Here is a 19,116-nt window from a genome sequence, read left to right on the forward strand (position 1 = left end):
TCCCATATGGTCCCCCCAAGCCAGGGGCGATTTCTGAGCACATAGCCAGGAGTAACCCCTGAGCATCAAACAGGTGTGGCCCAAAAACCAAAAAAAAAAAAAAAGATCAGACTTACTGTACAAGGCTTTCAAGAACAGAATCAAGCCAGCAAGCAGAGATTTCTAAGAAGCAGATTTTCACAGATTTTTATAACCTCCCTGCTACAAACTGCCCTTGTAGTATGTGCTGCTCTGGAGGAAGAAGGCACTTGAGCACTAGCAGAAAGAGGTTGTCAGAAAGTTGAGACCCTCCAACTCTGTGATCTTTATTTGTGGATTAGGGAGGCATTCAGAGAACGGGACCCTATAAAACTTAATTTATTTCTTAGTTTTGATGGAAAAAAATACATGTTTTGCTGAAGTATAAAGTCTCTGTTTCTGAACAGTATGGCTGAGAGAAACTATTAAGGATCAAATGATCTTGTTGTCTCTGGAGTTTCCTTAAACTTTTTCTTTTAAGAATAAGTTAATGTCCAAAAACAATACAGATAAGAGCTAGGAGATCTAGTCCATGATAGGAAGCTTGCCACAAAGTGTGGGGAGTGCAGTTAGGACAGAGAAGGGACCACTATGACAATGACAATTGGAAACGATCGCTCTGGACAAGACCTGGATGTTGAAAGGAGAATGGGGGGGGAGTGGGAGGGAAACAGGACATTGGTGACAGTAAATGTGCTCTAGTGAAGGGTGTTGGACATTGAATGACTGAAACTCAACCATGAACAACTTTGTAATTAATTGTGTATCTCATGATGATTCAATTAAGGAACTTATTTATGAAAACTTTTAAAATATCAAAAAAAGAAACATGGAAAATAAAAATGGCTCCGACCATTTGCTATTATGTTAAAAATTAATAAATATTTTCTAAAGTTTAAAGGAAAAATGACTATATATTAGGAACCTGGAAGGGTATAAGCATACTTCTATGAGATTACCAACAGAGTTTTGCTTTATGTTGAAATTTTTTAATTATATTTAATCAAGGGGCTGGAGTGATAGCACAGTGGTAAGGCATTTGTCTTGCATGCAGCAACCTGAGGCAAACCCAGGTTCAATCCCCAGGTGCTCAGGGGTTACTCCTGGCTGTCTGCTCAGAAATAGCTCCTGGCAGGCACGGGGGACCATATGGGACACCGGGATTTGAACCAACCACCTTTGGTCTTGGATCAGCTGCTTGCAAGGCAAACGCCGCTGTGCTATATCTCCGGGCCCAAGGAGCAATTTCTAAGTGCAGAGGCAGGAGTAAACCCTGAGCACCACTGGGTGTGGCCCAAAAACCTCTATTCATACATATACATATATGTGTATATATAATTTTAAAACTACGGTTTACAAAAATAAAAGAACATGAACAAAGTTCTAAGTGGTTCATTTGTACTTAGCCCTTAGGGTTGAACTCAGGAACTCCCAATGTTTATGAGGCAACCGTATATCATGAAAGAAGCAGGAACATTGGGCTAGTGTTTTACTCATTGGGATGAGGGTGTCTCTCTGGGTGCTCCTGGCCAGGACAAGCTCAGACACACACCAGGAGAGATCAGTATCCTCATGAAACATGTGATATGGTTGGCTGTCACTGTTGGTCATTTCCACAGCAAGAACTGAAACCACACTAAACTTTCTATCACCTCCTGAGAACGTTTTCAAATATTTGGAGAGGCAGGGTGATGAGGCTCAGTAAGGGTGGTCACCCTATATATTCTTAATATAGAGAATATACAAACAAGTGAAGAGAGATTTGAACAGATTATGTTAATATCTCCTTTTAGCCTCTGCCCTTAGATGTTCATCAAAATGAGTAGACTATGAAGCTGTTTCTACATTTATGTAAGTTCTCAGATCTCTGAAGAATTTCTGCCTGTGAATAGGCAGGTGGAACCCATCCTGATGCATGACAGCAAGAGGTGAGGGGATTGTCAGAAAGAATTATGCCAAGAGCCCAGCCTTAGAAGCCTGGGGGGTGTAGGTGAAGTCTAGTCATGGGGCAAAGGGACAGTCTGTTTGGATCCTTTCACTGTTACAAGAAGGGACACCAGTCATATCCATATTGAATAAAGAGTTAAGTCAGCATTCATAGATGTCTAGGAAACAAGGAGGAAATAATCTTCTACCCCAAAATATACCCTTATGCTCTTCATGTGTTTCCCGCACCTACCACATTTCTTAGGAGCTTAAAGCCAGTGTATTTAAACTTCTCCTTTTCTCTCTTTATCTAATCCCAATTTATTGAAGAATGGCCAAATAATCAGTAGGTTCTGCTAGGACCTGCCTCAATACCCCATCCTACTCAAAAAATAGATTTTTGGAAAGATATTGATGCAGGAAAGGACTAGACACATGAAAAGACTCTATGGAAGAATACCTCTGAGGAATTTTAATGGCTATTTCTATTCCTGAGATGTAGAAGATGATATTGAATAGTCTCTAATTTGTATCTTCAAGGCTGAAGCTGACATTACATCTGTAGACACTCAGCTTAGAGCTATAAGTAAAAGACAGCTGCAAGGAGATGGGGGAAATGGCACCAACTTTGAATCCACAATGAGCAGTGGATATGTAGTATTACAGATTTATGGTCTATTACAGCAAAGCAAAGTAGTGAAATAAAAATAAAAATAGAAGCAGGGAAATTTCTTTCATAACTCAGAAGGACACTTAGCCAAAATATGGGGGAATGGCAGGGGAGAAGAGTATGAAAAGCAAAACTAGGATCCAATATATTTCCAAATAATATAATATAACAATAGGTGATCCAATAATATTTTCAAAAGGTAAAAAATCAGAATAAGATAGACCTAGTCCTCAAAAGATTAAGTAGAATTTTCTTAAACTGAAATAAATTTGTCCTTAAACTGAAAAGACTATCATGGGGCTAATCAATTACATCTGAACTGTTCTTGGAATGAAACTTACAATTTTCAATACAATTTAAGTGTTTATTACAATGAAATGAAATAAAAAGAAATGATGGAAGGATTCTGATTCTACAGATTTTGGCCCAAAATTGTCATTCATATAAAAATCCATAAATATGAATAATAAAACAAAAAGATGTTCTCTTACATTAAATATTTCATTAAGTAGACATACCCCCTTACATGTCTTTACTAGGAAGAAAATATTCACATCCCCTTTAGTTAATTATCAGATGCTTCAAAATGAAAAATACCCAAATTAGAAAGATGAAATATAGAAAAACAGTGATAATGTGTGTTTAAAGGATTCTTGTTAGGTTATACTTGGCCATATGGTGAAGTTATTAAAATCATAGTTTAAGTCCAGGGAAATGGTTCAAAGGTCTGGAGTAGATGCCTGGCAGGTTCCTCCTCTCCAATGCAAATTACATGTAAATATACTGGAGTATTAAATAAGATTCTAGGAACAACTGAAAATGGGGATAAGAGGAAAAGGTAAATGGCTGCTAATTTTATTGGGGGTAAGTGGGGAGGAAAAGTCACACCAATGGTGCTCAGAGGCCATTTCTGGCTCTATACTGAGTGGTCACTTTTTCTCAAGAGACTACCGGTGCCAGAGAGCCAATCGGGGTTAGATGCATTTTAGTTGTGTACCTTTCATCTCTCTGCTATCTTTCTAAGACAAAGAATGCTCAATTTCATTCTTTATTTTTTTTTTTTTTTTGGTTTTTGGGCCACACCCGTTTGACGCTCAGGGGTTACTCCTGGCTATGTGCTCAGAAATCGCCCCTGGCTTGGGGGGACCATATGGGACGCCGGGGGATCGAACCGCGGTCCGTTCCATGGCTAGCGCTTGTAAGGCAGACACCTTAGCTCTAGCGCCACCTTCCCGGCCCCTCAATTTCATTCTTAATATTAACAATTAACAAAAAATTATTGCAAAACAGCCCTTAAGATGGGCTTGGATGGTGGATGGAGGCCTTTGTCCTTAGGCCCTGGCCACGTGGCTCTGGGTCCAGGAAAGACAGGTATTGAACTCACTCACAGGCAGGCTTCCAGAGAGATAACATCTTTATTGCCCTGGCCATCAGATGTGGCTGCTAACCATTTACGCATGCTATTTTCAGCTAGCCCTGCATCTTAATTTCTTTTTCCATGTTACCTCCAACCTCCATCCTGGCCAAAGACCAAAAGGACCAAAGGACCATAATCCTCTCTGGTCAAAGCCTTATCTCACCTTCCAAGACTCCTCCCAGGAATGGGCCGGGTCTTGCAGGTAAGATCAAGTTACCTGGTTAGAACATTTTTTAAGATGTAAAGATAACCCTAAAAGACAGTACATCTGTTTTAGATCAGTAGTTTTTAGCTACTAGTCCCTGGTTTCAGGGATGTCTGATTCACAGACACTTTCTGCCATCCCCTGAAAGTTATTGCCACTTGGGAGCTGGAGAGATAGCATGAAGGTAGGGCGTTTGCCTTACATCCAGAAGGACTGTGGTTCAAATCCCCGCATCCCATATGGTCCCCCGTGCCTGCCAGGGGCGATTTTGAGTGCAGAACCAGGAGTGATCCCTGAGCACTGCTGGGTGTGATCCCCCCCGCCCAATAAAGAAAATTATTGCCACTTAACACATGGTACACCCCGAGAATATTTTCATTTTCTATTTTAAAACTAATATAAAATATACTATTAATACAATAAATAACGGTTTTGTTTCTGCCTTAATAGTTCATAGATTTTTTTTCCCATTTTCAATGGTTTGCAGGTATCAATAGGTTGAAAACCATGATTCTAAATAACTACAAGAATGGAGATCTAAAAACATAGTCTGTTATGCAATGATTTCTTGTTGTTTAAAACTGAGTAGAATTGATACACATTTATAAAGTGCTTTGTGAAAATGTGAAAAAAATTTGGGATGGGGTGTGACTCAGGTAGAGATCATGCCTTGAACGTGTGAGGCCTGGGTTTCTGTTCCTGGCACTGGGAGGGAGGAGGTATTGCTCATAAGATGGGAAATAAGTGTTTTTAGGACTTTGCATTTTCTAAAGTTTCTACAGTAATACATATTACCTTATTTTTGTTTTAATTATTTTTAGTAACATTGACTAACAAGAGGATAATAAATATTTATTTTAGGGATACGCTATTACCACTCCCAACAACAAAGTCCTTATCTCTCTGTCAGATCCACTCACTGAACCTCCTCCTCTCCTCAGTCCATCTCACCTACCACCTCTTTGATAACCTCAATTCTGTGGTCAAAGTCTAAGGACTTCTTTTCATTTGATCTTGTTCCTTTGCTGTACAGACAACTGCTGAATGAGGTCACCTAGTTTCTGTCTTTCTCCTTCTAACTTATTTCAGTTAGCATGGCCCCCTCCAGTTCCATCCCTGTTGTACTAAATGGCAATATGTTATCCTAGTTAGTTGCTGGTTAGGATTCCATTTTATATATGTACCACATCTGCATCCACTTTCTGTCATGGGGCACTTGATTTGTTTCCAGATCTTGGCTTTTATTAGTAGTGCTGAAATGAATAAAAGTGTACAGTATGGTTTCCATCCCCAGTTGGTATTTTAGTGTTCTTTGCATACATACCTAGGAGTGAGTTGTTTAATTTTTTTTTTTTTTTTTTTGAGAACTCTCCATGCTGTATTCCATTAGGGGGCTGGGCCAGTTTAGATTACCACCAACAGTGAATGAGGGCTCCTTTTACTTTACATCCCCACCAGCACTGGTTGTTTCAGCCCTTTTTGTTTAAGTCATTTTCATGGGTATGAGAAGATGTCTCACTGTTATTTTTCTTTCCATTTCTGTGATAATTAGTGATAATGAGCATTTTTTTCATGTGTCTGATGCTCATCTGTATGTCTTTGGAGAAATGTCTCCTTTATCTCTTCTTCCCATTTCCTCCTCCTCCTCCTCCTTCTTCTTCTTCTTCTTTTTTGGTTTTGGTTTTTAGTTTTTGGGTCACACCCAGCAGCACTCAGGAATTACTCCTAGCTCTATGCTCAGAAATAGCTCCTGGCAGGATCAGGGGACCATATGGGGTGCCGGGATTTGAACCACCATCCTTTTGCATGTAAGACAAATGCCCTACCTCCATGCTATCGCTACGGCCCCAATCCCCTTTTTTTCATGGGGTCGTTGTTGAGTTCTGTGATTTTTATCTAGCATATTAGCCCTTTGTCCAATGAAGATGGGAGGCTATTCCACAGTATTGTATGGAACTGAAAATATTTTCTTCTATAGGAGAAATAAGATCTCTTTTTGTTTTACATAGTTTCCATCAGACTGCAAATTTTTAGTTTGATGCAATCAAATTTGTTTGTTTTGTTGTCCTGATCAAAGAATCAAATCACCAAAGACACCACTGGAGCCAGTAGCATTTAGTATTTGCTTCTGCCTTCTAGAGTGAATTTTATAAATTTGGGTCAGAAGAACCTTATACATGTGAGTATCTATCACTAAATCACATTTTCAACCTCATCCCTCAACAGCTAAGTCTTTCAGTTATTTTTAATTTATTTTTATGCATGATATGAGATAGTGGTCCTGTTTTATTGTTTTCATGTGGCTATACAGGTTTCCCAACACTGTTTGATAAAGAGATTTTATTTGCTCTATTTTGTGCTCTTGGTTGTCATAAATTAATATCCATACATATGAGGTATTTTTTCTGAAATCTCAAATCATTCTAATAGTAATATCATACTAATAGTATATAAAGTTTTGATTACTATAGCCTTATAGTATTTATACTATAAATCTATAGTATATATCAGGTAATGTGATGCCTCATCTCTTCATTTTCCTTAGCCAAATACATTTCTTTGGCTATTCAGGAAATCTTGTGGTTTCATACAAATTTTAGTAATGTTTGTTCTAGTTTTTTAAAGAATTTGCTGTTGGAATTTTTTAGTTTAATATTTTTAATTTTTAATTTTAGGAACCATGATTTACAACACTGTTACTGTTAGTCTTTCATGCATACAACATTCTTTATAGCCCACATATGAAAGAGATTATTCTCTATCTGTCCCTTTTCTTCCAACTAACTTTATTCAATGTCATATTTTCCAGATTTATCCATGTAATAGCAAACTGTTTGATTATATATTTTCCTTATACCTAAGAAGTATTCCATAATATAGGGATTACAATAAATCTGTATGATACATTGGGTAGGATGATCATTTAATATTAATTCTTCCAATCCATAGAATTTCTATTACCTGTGTATTTTTTTAGCCTTTTTTAACTAAGAAATAATTATTGATGTATGAGCCTTTTATTACCTTGGCTGAACATTAAGCTCTTAATTCTTGTTAATGCAATTATCTACAGGGTTAATTTTCTTGATTTCATTCTCTTTTAGTTCATTGTTTGCATATAGAAATTTAACATTTTTGTACATTAGCTTTATAGCCTGTCACTTTACTGTATGGTTTATGGTTTTTTTTTTTGTTTTTTGTTTTTTTTTTTTTTGGTTTTTGGGCCACACCCGGTAACGCTCAGGGGTTACTCCTGGCTATGCGCTCAGAAGTTGCTCCTGGCTTGGGGGACCATATGGGACGCCGGGGGATCGAACTGCGGTCCGTCCAAGGCTAGCGCAGGCAAGGCAGGCACCTTACCTCTTGCGCCACCACCCGGCCCGGTTTATGGTTTTTAATAGTTGTTTTTTGTTTGTTTGTTTGTTTGTTTGGTCATGCCCAGCAACACTCAGGGATTGCTCCTGGCAGACTGGGGGACCATATAAGATGCCAGGAATTGAGCTCGAGTCAGTTGCATGCAAGACAAAAGCCCTACCCTCTGTGCTATTGCTCCAGCCCCAGGTTTTTAATATATTTTTAGTAAAATCTTTAAAGGAGTTTTGTGTTTATTAGCATGCTATCTCCAAATAGTGCTAATTTAACTACTTTCAAACTTGTATCCTTTTAATTTATTTTTCTTGACTACTTGCTATGTCTAGAATTTCCAGTACGATTTTTGCATAATGGTAGTGAGAATGCATATCCTTGTCTTCTACCTGATCTTCAAGGAAAATCTTTCTGTTTTTCACCATTGAACTTGTTTGTTCTATATGACCTTTACTATGTTGGGTGTTTCTTCTGTCCCCACTTTATTGATAGAGTTTCTATTATAAACATATGTTGGGTCTTGTTAAATGCTTTCTTTAGATCTATTGACATGATTGTAGAAATTTTCTTTTACCTTTTATTGATGTGATTTAGTCACATTAATTTATTTTAATCCTTTAATATTAATCAAGATTGATTTCACTTGCTAAACCATCCTTACATCCTTCAATAGATCCCATCTTGTTATATTGTACTGCTCTTTTAATGTGTTGTTGAATTTGGTTCACTGATTTTCTATAAAGGATATTTGCATTCAATATTGGTCTGTTTCTTTCTTTACATATCTGATTCCTCTCTTCAAGTTCTGGGAGGAGGTCTCTCCATTCAGCCCATAGTTCAGAACAAAGAAAGGAGACCTTACTGGGAAAGTTTTATAAACCAAATCTGAGAGTTGCACTCATCACTTCTGCTCTTATCCATTGATCATAACCTGGTCACAGGATCACAGTTGATTACAAGGCCGTGTGTCCAGGTGGGAAATGAACACAGGTTTAGAATTTCATGGGAGTTTACCTTTCATTCTGTTCCCTTGTAGTATGGTTTTCCTGATGCCATTAAATTAAATTAAAATATGACATGAGTGGGGTAGTTGGAAATGGAGTGAATCAAATTTTTCTTGAGTTTTGTTGTTTATTATAAGAACTTGTAAGGTTTTTGTTTTGTTTTGTTTTGTTTTGCCTAGAGACCCAACATAAGGTTAACTCTTGACAAACATCTTTCAGATGAGCATCTTCTGTCTTCTCTAAATACTTTGTGTGTCTCTCTCCTCCTTGACCCCTTTTACTGATCAAACAAGAGACAGTAACATGATACATCTTGTGCAAATTGAGATTCAGATCCCATAAGATAAGTAGTCTCTGAAATTATGGTTCTATCTTTTATGATAATTCAATAAAAATTAAACACTGAAACTTTCATTGTGATTATAACTTATGCAGTTTTTGTTTTAAATAATGCTTATTTTTAAATTCCAAAATGTTCATTTTAGGGGCCAGAGTGATAGCACAGTGGTAGGGCATTTGCCTTGCACACAGCTGACCCAGGATGGACCTTGGCTCGATCCCTAATGTCCCACATGGTCTCCCAAGCCAGGAGCAATTCCTGAGCACATAGCCAGGAATAATCCCTGAGTGTCACCAGGTATGGCCCAAAAAACAAAAGAAAAAGTCATTTTATGTGAAAATGATAAAAGAGAAATATGTATATAACCATACAAGTTTCAATATTTCACTTCTTTCCTCTGTAATAAAATTTTAATTGAAAACATCTAATGACAACAAAAATCATTGATATAAAACCCAGATGGAAAAGCGAATGCCATATTTTTGTCAGGGACAAAGTCTGATCACAGATTAAATTCTACATTTTTAAGACTATTATACTTTGCCTACAATTTTCCTCTGCTTGTCTCAGTTTCCTCAGTTAAAATGAGAAGCATCCTTCAGCCACCCAGATTGCATCTGTAGACTATAAATGAAAAAGTCATCTGTCAAAAGTTCCGAGGGCATAGAAAGTTCTAGAAAAGCAATCATCCTGGTAGTGCTTATATGTACTTAGTGAGGAGAGTTTGAAGGGATTATGGTTCAAAGACTCTGCAAGCGGAAGCATTTTTCCCTAAGGGTGGATTGAGGGTTTCCTGCCAACCACTTCACCTATCCATTTTTATATTAATAAAGAAGAGAATAGAGTCTCTCAGAAATTGCAAAGCCAGGTAGCCTGGGGCTCTAACGGGACTGTACCTCCAACAACAGAAAGAAAATTCCCCATCCAGCAGGACCCTGATTCCCTGTGCCATTTCTGTTCCCATTGAGAGCCAGCTGATGAGAGCCAAACAGAGATGTCCTTGTTTACTTCATAAATGGAAACTTGAAGTATTTTCAGAATACTGTTTTACACCCAAGAGGATGTAATTAGAATAAGGGACTTTCTGCCTTGAAGATAGGAAAGAAGTGATCTCTCTTTGAAATCATATTAAATAGTAAAAGAGAGAGGGGAGGTTTGGTTCTCAGTCTTCAAAGTAAAAACCATGACCTGCAATTTTCTTAATTTGTTTTTTGCTTAAAATTACAAAAACCAAAGTAACACTAGAAAGAGTAACCTGGGGGCTGGAGAAACGAGGTCAGGAGGAAGACAAGGAGCTCTGAAAGGATGGGGATAAACTTCTTTGCTTAGTGTGTTCCACTCTGTTTTCCTCCCAGTTTAAGCCATCCTGGAGTTTAGATTCACTTGGGTTATGAGACCCATCCTGTCTCAGACACTTTGTTTCTCAGTGCAGGTGAGAGACCAAGTTGAGAAGTGTGTCTGTGCATATTAAATGGATGCATAGCATCGTTTAAACCCTGACTGCATATGAGTTTACTGGGATTTTATGTTAGACTCTCAAATTCTATTTGCTAGTTAAAACCATTTTGCCTTGTCACTTAAACCCCTTTTCATTCCAAAATAATCCTGAGAGTTTTGTGATAATACCTGATTTGTTTTCTCTTCAAATAAAAGGATTGTCTTGAGCCAGAAAGATAGTACAGTGGGTAAGGTGCCTGCCTTTCACACATTCAACCTGTGTTTGATCCTCAACACCACTATATGATCCCCCTGAGTCCGCTGGAAATTATCTCCATAGATAATTGATAATAGATAATAATAGATAATTGAGCATAGAGACAAGCCCTGAGCACAGCTGGGTGTGGCCCCAGAACAAAGAAGAATTAAAAAAAATAGTTGTCTTGACAGCAGAAGGATTTTTAACCTTCATTAAATCTCTTTCTATCCTCCATCTTATTCTTCTTCTCCCTCACTTCCTCCCTTCTTACTCCCCTTGTTCCCCCTCCTTTCTCTCTCACACATGCATACACACATGTGCTTTGTCCTTCATAACCAACATCTTTGTAGGAAAGTAGAAAATGTGTTGTTTGCTTCTTTACTAATATCTCTCTTTTAGTTTGGTTCCTCCACATGTGATACCCTCGGATTTAAAATGATCAGAGGCAGCTAAATCAGCACAGATGTAGTTCCCTTAAGTTTCCCCTCAGCAAAAGCAATTTAAGAGTGCATTTTACCCCTTTTGCTGAGCCTCTGGTCTCATGGTTGCAAGTGCCATGCTGACCAGAGGATAAAGTACATGTGAGGTACTTAGTGCCCTACTGTGAAGCAGCACCTGCCCTTCCTCCTGCTACTCCAGCTCGCCATCATCTGTGGGTGGGTGGCTGGCGCTTATGCATCTATTTATGTTTTTTAGCCACTGTTCTCCCATGGGAATAATAAATTCTATATGTAGAGTTCCCCCATCCCTCCCTTTAATGAAGTAATACTTCCTCTTGTTTCTCTGACAAGTACCCCTCTCTGATGACTGGAAGCATCTGGGAGAGGGGGGGCTCTCCCCATCAGGCCCCAGGAAGAATAGGTGTGATTGTGTGTCTGTCCCATGTTTGTTTGGTCTTCCTGGACTTGAATTGTGCCCTAATTTCTGCAGCTGTTTTATTCCCCTAACCCAGGGAAAACTAAGATAAAATTCCCATTCTAGTCCTGTCTTGTCCACTGGCAGGTTTGCTTCATCTGAAAAATAGACTAGTAATGCTTAGCTAGGGGGTGGTTTTGAGGTTTCATAAGATAACAGGTTTCACTCCCCTTTTGAGGAGGGGGAGAGGGTGTATGTAGCAAGTTCTTAGTGGTGGGATCAATGGGTTACACTAGATCTAAATCTAGGTTAAGATTGGGAAATATGAAGGTCAAGCAGGGACATAATCTGCCCATATTGGGAAAGATCATTGAAGAGTTCATTTGTGTTCATAGATCATGTTAAAGGGGAATATGTGCCTTTTAGGGCCAGGAGCTACTTTTAGGAACTTGAGAATCTTGGGATGAGGGTGGGTGGTTGTGACAGAAATAGTATCACCTTCTCCACATAACCCCTCAGTAAGTGGAATGGAGAGGGAATTCAGAGCTACTTAAGAATTCACTTTCTTCTGTTGTTTGATTAAATGTCTTCTCTCAAAATGCTGTTACTGGGAACCCAAACTCTTCTCAAATGGCTTTATTATAGTTGTTGTTTTGGTTTGGTTTGGTTTGGTTTTGGGGCCACATCCAGCTGTGCTCAGGGGTTACTCCTGGCTCTCTCAGAAATTGCTCCTGGCAGGCACAGGGAACCATATGGGATGCCGGGATTCAAACCAACGCAGGTCCTGGATCAGCCGCTTGCAAGGCAAATGCCCTACAGCTGCGCTTTCTCTTCAGCCCCTATTATAGTTGTTTTTAAAGTATTCACTACAATTGATTTTCATAGTGAATGAGTTTGGAATTACAATTTATTTATTTCTACCACCACATATATACTACCAAAAAGCAAGATTGTAGTCCCTCATTGGTCAGTAGCCATAAATGTAACTGGGAATATTTTCCTCTGTGACATTCCCTGTCCATTTCACAATTACACCCCCTCCGTCTGCCACATAACCTACTGTTGTGGCATGCCCACCCATGCAGCCTCCAGAAACGCTCTGAGCAGTATCTTTCCTGATGAGGGAAATGTCATTGATGCCCTGATGAGGGAAATTATTCCTATCACTCCCCTCCACATGGGCATTGTCCATACTTTCAGGGTCATCTACAAATCTAAGAATAGTATGGCAGATAAAGCACTGGCCTTACATGCCGTTGCTTAAGCCATGACCTGGTTTGATCTCTGGTACCCCTATGTGGTCCCCTGAGCACCACTTGGGATCACTCCTAAGCATCAATGTTGTTGGGGTAGAACAATGAAGCACCTTTTTACTTTTTTTTTTTTTTTTTTTTTGTGGTGGGCCATACCAGGCAGGTTCAGGGATTACTCCTGGTTCTGCATTCAGGAATCACTCCTGGTGGGGCTCAGGGGACCATATTGGATGCTGGGAATTTATCCTGGATTGCCTGCATGTAAGGCAAGCACCCTACCCTCTGTGCTATCGCTCCAGAATTCCCCCCTCCTTTTTTTTTTTTTTTTTTAAGATTTTGACTCACACCCAGTGATACTTAGGAGCTATTCCTGATTCTCTGCTCAAGAATTATTCTTGGAAAGCTTGGTGGATCAAATGAGATGCTAGGGATCAGAACTGGGGTCAGCCAGGTGTAAGAAGAGCATCCTAGGGCTGGAGAGATAGTGTGGAGATAGGGCATTTGCCCTGCATGCAGAAGGACAGTGGTTCGAATCCTGACATCTCATAAGGTCCCTGAGCCTGCCAGGAGCGATTTCTGGGTGTATAATCAGAGTAAACCCTGAGTGCTGCCAAGTGTGACCCCAAAACCAAAAAAAAAAAAAAAAAAAAAAGAAGAGCACCCTACCTGTTATACTCTCTCCAACCTCAGCCAGAGCATACTTCCTATCGTCATTTAATTCATCTACTGCCTTTTCTGCTAGACATTCCAGAAGAAGCATTAGTTGGCTTTGCCATTGTATGTCTGAAAGGAGATAATTAGTCCCAGGTCAAAAAACTTTGACTCAGAGTACCCCCCCAAAAAAAAAACAGTGTTGTTATTCAGTGGTCCAAAAGTTTGCCATGATATGTTTGGAAGTAATGAAGCAGCTGTGAATGAGGTCATCTGTGCAGCAGGCAGACATGCTTGCAACTTCTGACTTCTGGAGAAGAGAGAGACCTGGCTCTGACTCTCCAACCAACCAGCACAACAGCAAGTCCAATTAGGGCAGCTTTTAGAGAGGGGGGTGGGGTGATTGCACTTGGGGTGTAGACACAGCTCCCCCAAGAACAGGGCTGTCGGAAGGAGCTGTCCAGATGGCCGCCTCGCTGGCCCTTCTGCACTGGTGAAGACCCCTCCTGGGAATGGAATCTACAGCTCCCGGCCCCTCAACTGCTATTCCAGACCCTCTTTCCCTGAGTGGGCTGGGTTCCAGGCCGCATTAGTGGGTCTGTGGTCTCTGGACAGTGCTTCCCCAGTCTCCCCGGAGGACCCGGTAGTGTCTGCAAGATGAGTGTTTGGTTAACATGTTGGAGAGGCTTCTCATAAATTTCAGAGCAACAGAAACTGAACGCCCTTGAAACTCCAGCTGCAGATGGGCTCAGACTAAGATCTGTGCTGAAAACTGGAACATTTGATTTTCCGATCAGCCCCAGGTGTTAATCAGACACCACTGGAAGAGCCAGTGCTGGCCCTGTGGAGCTACCGCCTACCCCCCAATACACACACCCCCAGGCCTATGTAGTGTCCCCATCTGCCTTCCTTCTCTGAGGAATTTTCTCCCCCTATTTTACATGTTTACACCATTCACTTGGTAATTCCTTTTTGTTTTTTAAGTTTTGTTTCTGGGTTTTTTTGTTGTTGTTGTTGTTGTTGGGGGGGTGGAGGAGGAGGGGGAAACAAAAGGAAAAAATAGAGAGGAAAAGAGTTGGAGGAGGTAAAGAGCCAACAAGAAAGGGGGTGACTGAAGGAAGAGCTGAGAGGCATTCTCTGGGAAAATGCACAGAACTGGGGAGGTTCCTGGGGAAGCCCAACTTTATGAAATCAGTAGTAATTTTACCCTGAGCTGGGCTTAAGTGATCAGGAGCCACATCCACCTCTCTGACCACCTGATTTATCTCTGCATTGGTGCACCCTCAACAGGAGGGACCCTCCCACCCCAGCCTTCCCAGCCCCTGTCCCTGGGGCAGCTCCATGATCACCCAGAGAGGACTCTGCCTTCTCCGCACAGGCCACCTCCATGTGCTATAGAGTTTCCTCTGCTGGTTTGGTGAGACCTGGCACAAGCACCTTTTAGAACCCTCATGTGAGAGCAAGAACCCCACCAACACCCCACCTCATGCAAAGCCTTATTCTGCACAGAGCCCATGAGGCCTACAAGAGCCCCTGTAGAGAAAATGTGCCCGAACCTGCCTCATTCTGACTTCCCCTTTGGAGCACTGTTATCTGGCTTTCTCCTCCCTCACCACTTCTTAAGTGGAAGTTCCAGCCCCTGAGCTCCCTACCTATCACATTGGTGATAAAAGTCATGGCACATTGATGTTCTCTGTGCCCAGGGCCCAAACTGCACCAAGAGCATTGAACCAACTGTTTGCTGTGGAAATGTCTGTGGCTCAGTGGAGAACACGCATGTCACAAGAGCCTTAGTGAGTGCACGCACACGTGTATGTGTGTGTGTTTGTCTGTGTGAGCATGCAGTGAATGTTCACAGATCTCAGTGCCCACTTACAGATGAGGAGGTGGTATCTATGTTACTTCTTTTCAGTTTTGTTTTTGGGGAGAAGATGTGCACCCACTGGTGCTCAGAGGCTACACCTGGCAGAACTTTGAGGACCATATGTTTCTAGGACTCAAACCCGGGTCTTCCTCATGCATTACATGCACTCCTACTAGGAGCCACCACTGCAGTTTCTCTGTTTTAAACCACAAGACACTGCCTTAGACATCTAGCCATAAAGGGACATGAGGAAACACTCTAGAAACATCCTAGATAACAGGCAATCAACTTAAAGGTCAAGACTTCCTACTTCTAGTTCTATATAACCTGGCTGTGGCCCCTGGGCAAAGTCACCTCCTGCAGGAGGTGGTTGTGCTCAGTCAGCTGGTAGCATGTTGGTTGATCAACTAAAGCTTTGATTTTCTTTATTTCAATCGTGTTCTCATCCTTTGACTCTGGACCCTAACAGTAGCCAGCACCTGGTGGGAGAGCAGCCCTCCAGCCATGCCTCCTCACCTGGGTGCTGAGTGAGTTATGTGAAGGACAGAGGCTTTTAGAAGGGTCCTGATCCTGGATGCACCTGTCCCTCCTGTTAGTTGGTCCCTTAGAGTCACCTGCTGAAGAAGGGGAATTCTGTGCACAGCTAAGAATGTTGTAGATGACATGGAGAGTCTCTGGGCATCTTTGCCTCAGCCCACTAGATGACTCATTGCTCTACCCAAAACCATTTTGTCTGTGTTAGCTTGGGCTTCCTCCATTGCTCCATTAGAAGCACACACACACACACACACACACACACACACACACACACACACACACACGCCACTAAACACAGCCCTCCCCTATCACTGCTCCTCCTTCGTCTTCTCCATCTCTCTTCCTCTTTGTTTCTCTCTCCATCCTTATGGTCCTTGCTTATGTCTCTTTTCCTTCCTCCTCCCTCTTCTCTCTCTCACACACATTTTTGCATTTCCCTTTTCTGGCACCTGTTTTTATAAAGCCCTGGAAGTCATTTACTCCGGAGAGCAGTAGAATATCCATAGTTCTTGGTTAAATGGTCTCTGCATGACTCTTGGCTCAGAATTTGTGTGAAAAGCAGCCTTTGCAGAAGACAGCCAACCAGAGATTCTAGTGTCTCCCACCGACACCTCCCCACAGAGAAACTCTGTGAGCTTGAGCACCATGAAGAGCTGGAAGTACTGGAAGCCCAAGAGCTTCAGAAAGGACCCTTCTTAAGACCCCTACGGGGTCATGTTTCTAAAGGGCCCTTTGTCTCTGTCTTGTGTAATCCAAGCCCATGTCTCTAGCCAGAGTACACACTTGTGGGCAAACGGGTACTGTCTTGCTCACTTCCATTACAATAATCTGCTTTAAAAAACATGTACCTGGAAAGCTTGTCAAGGTTCTTCTGCCCCACCCCACAGACCCAAAATCAGTAAGCCAGGTTCGAGGCAGGGCAGGACTGGCTTCCCAGCAAGCTCCAAGTAAGGTGAAACTGAAGCTTCACAGATCACACCTTAAAGTGACCCCTTTCCCATCCAGCTACCTGAAGATTTTGATCTAAATGGCTTTTGTGATGATTATTAAAAAGCCTTTCAACATCTAAATAAAATTAATGCCTCATCTCCAGGCCCTTCAGCTCTTCAAACTGAAGACTCTTCAGCTCTTCAAACTGAAAACTGAAACCAATTAGGACAGCCCCAGTGAATCCATCCAGGCACTAATGAATCTCCCTTTGTCCACGTTCAGTGATAGCCAGCACCAGGCCTGAGATTCATGAAACACTGAAGCCCTAATCCTAGAGGCAACCATGCAACCTGCAACGATGAGCTGCAGCCAGATCAAAACCAGCAGTCTCTCGGTGTCTCTCCCTGATTCTGGTCATACATATGAACATTATGATTGTTGGGAGCTATAGGGAACACTAGGAGTCACAATCACTGAGGGCAGATTGGAGACTGGAGTGGTCACATGTGGGGTCTCTAGCCGCTTAGACTGCCATGATGACAAAGTACTTGTAACTGAATGATATGTACCCATTTGTTGCGAACAGTTGTCTGGTTCAGCCTCAAACACCCAGGAGGCAGGTTGACTGCCTATCTTGTGGCAACAGAAACAGTGAAGACAGCTCAAGCATCAAGGGGCAGAGGCAGGACACACCCTCCTCCCCAACTCTCCCCCTCCACTGTCCACACTCACAGCCACTTAGTACTCAAGAACAGCAAGGAGAAGGTGTGCTCTTAGCCTCTGCTTTTACCACTCGTAGAAGATTAACTTTCCAAAATAATGACACTTCGAAAAATCGTTAGTGAATAGAGAGCCAGCAGTGTCAATGTGATGTTTAATTAGAGATGATATAAGCCTTACCTCAGAACAGGAAGTGGTCTCCCCCTTCTCAAAGATCAAGTACTCCGTGAGGCCAGAGCTATAGCACAGTGGATGGGCATTTGCCTTGCATATGGCTGACCTAGGTCGGACCTGGGTTCTATCCCTGGCATCCCATATGGTCCCCTGAGCCAGGAGCGATTTCTGAGCACATAGCCAGGAGTAACCCCTGAACAGCATCAGGTGTGTTCCCCTCCAAAAATGATCAAAAACTCCAAACACATAGAGGGCACCCACTCATCCAATACCCGTCTCAGACTCTGGTGACCTATTGAAGGAAGCAATGAAACCATTACTTGGAGTTTGTTTTTTGTTTGTTTTTTTTTTGGAGGGGGGTGAAACTTGGCAGTGCTCAGGGATTACTCCTGACTCTATATTCAGAAATCGCTCCTGGCAGACTCAGGGGATCATATAGGATGCCGGGGTTTGAACCACCATCCTTCTGCATGCAAGGCAAACGCCTTACCTTTATGATATCTCTCTGGCCCCATACTTGGAATTTTCTTAAATAGCTGCCTGGGGTCTGACATAATATGCGGGGAAAGGCACATTGCCTTGCATATGGCCAATCTTGGTTTCATTCCCGGCACTGTATATGGTTCCCTGAACACTGCCAAGAATGATCCCTGACACAAAACTAGGAGGAAGCCCTGCACACTGCTGCATGGGGTCCAAAAACAAAAGACAGGACCAAGAGAGGTAGTACAGTGGGTAAGGTTCTTGCCTTGCTTGCTGCCAATCCAGATTCAATCTCCTGCCAACCATCACCAAAATTGATCCCTGAGCACAGAGTCTGGAGTAATCCCTGGGTACTTCTGGGTATGATCTAAGATCAAAAACAGCCATGACAAATTAACAGAACAAAAGACCAAAAAATGAAATAGTTGCCAAACATGTCTCAAGTGTAATCTGTACTCTACAAGGCAGTTGGAATCCAACAGCATTGTCAGGGATCTATTGTGTATGGTTCCTGACCAGGCTCCTTGGCTGGCTTTATTTTATTTATTTATTTTTTTCATTGTTGTGTGGAAGCCAAGACAGGAAAAACCAGACATGAGGTGAAATCTCAGGCTCTGGGTATTAATGGTCTGTAAGTAGAAGGAGCCTTCCCGACACTCTGTTCCCTCTACGGTTTTCCCAGCTTTGCATGCACTTCTGCTAGAGCAGTGCTTCTCAAATAGTGTGACGTGCCCCCCCCCCGGGGGGGGGGGAGGGGGAACACGAGACTCCATAAAGGGGGCACATTTGACCTTAGCAGACACTGTCATAACAAGCTAAGCCCATGTCTCTGTATGTCTCTGAAGCTGAGAGTTGCTGTGTCCTGCTTCAAACCCCGCTTCGAAAAGCTATGCATTGCAAAACGTGCTCATTGTAGCCATTAATCCAGACATCGCCTCTGATTAAAAATCAGCTCAAATTATTTTATATAATTTTGTTTTGCAGGTTATAGTTTTTTTAAAAAATAA

The 19,116-nt window shown here is 41.7% G+C and overlaps 1 protein-coding gene across 1 annotated transcript in view; it reads left to right on the top strand.

Annotated features, from left to right (window-relative positions):
* The window catches only part of TGFA (transforming growth factor alpha), a 124,420-nt gene that overhangs the window by 77,856 nt on the left and 27,448 nt on the right, over window positions 1-19,116 (top strand). The gene's annotated exons all lie outside the window — the stretch shown is intronic.

This window comes from Suncus etruscus, chromosome 12 (genome assembly GCF_024139225.1).
Source record: "Suncus etruscus isolate mSunEtr1 chromosome 12, mSunEtr1.pri.cur, whole genome shotgun sequence".
Classification (NCBI taxonomy): Eukaryota; Metazoa; Chordata; class Mammalia; order Eulipotyphla; family Soricidae; genus Suncus; species Suncus etruscus.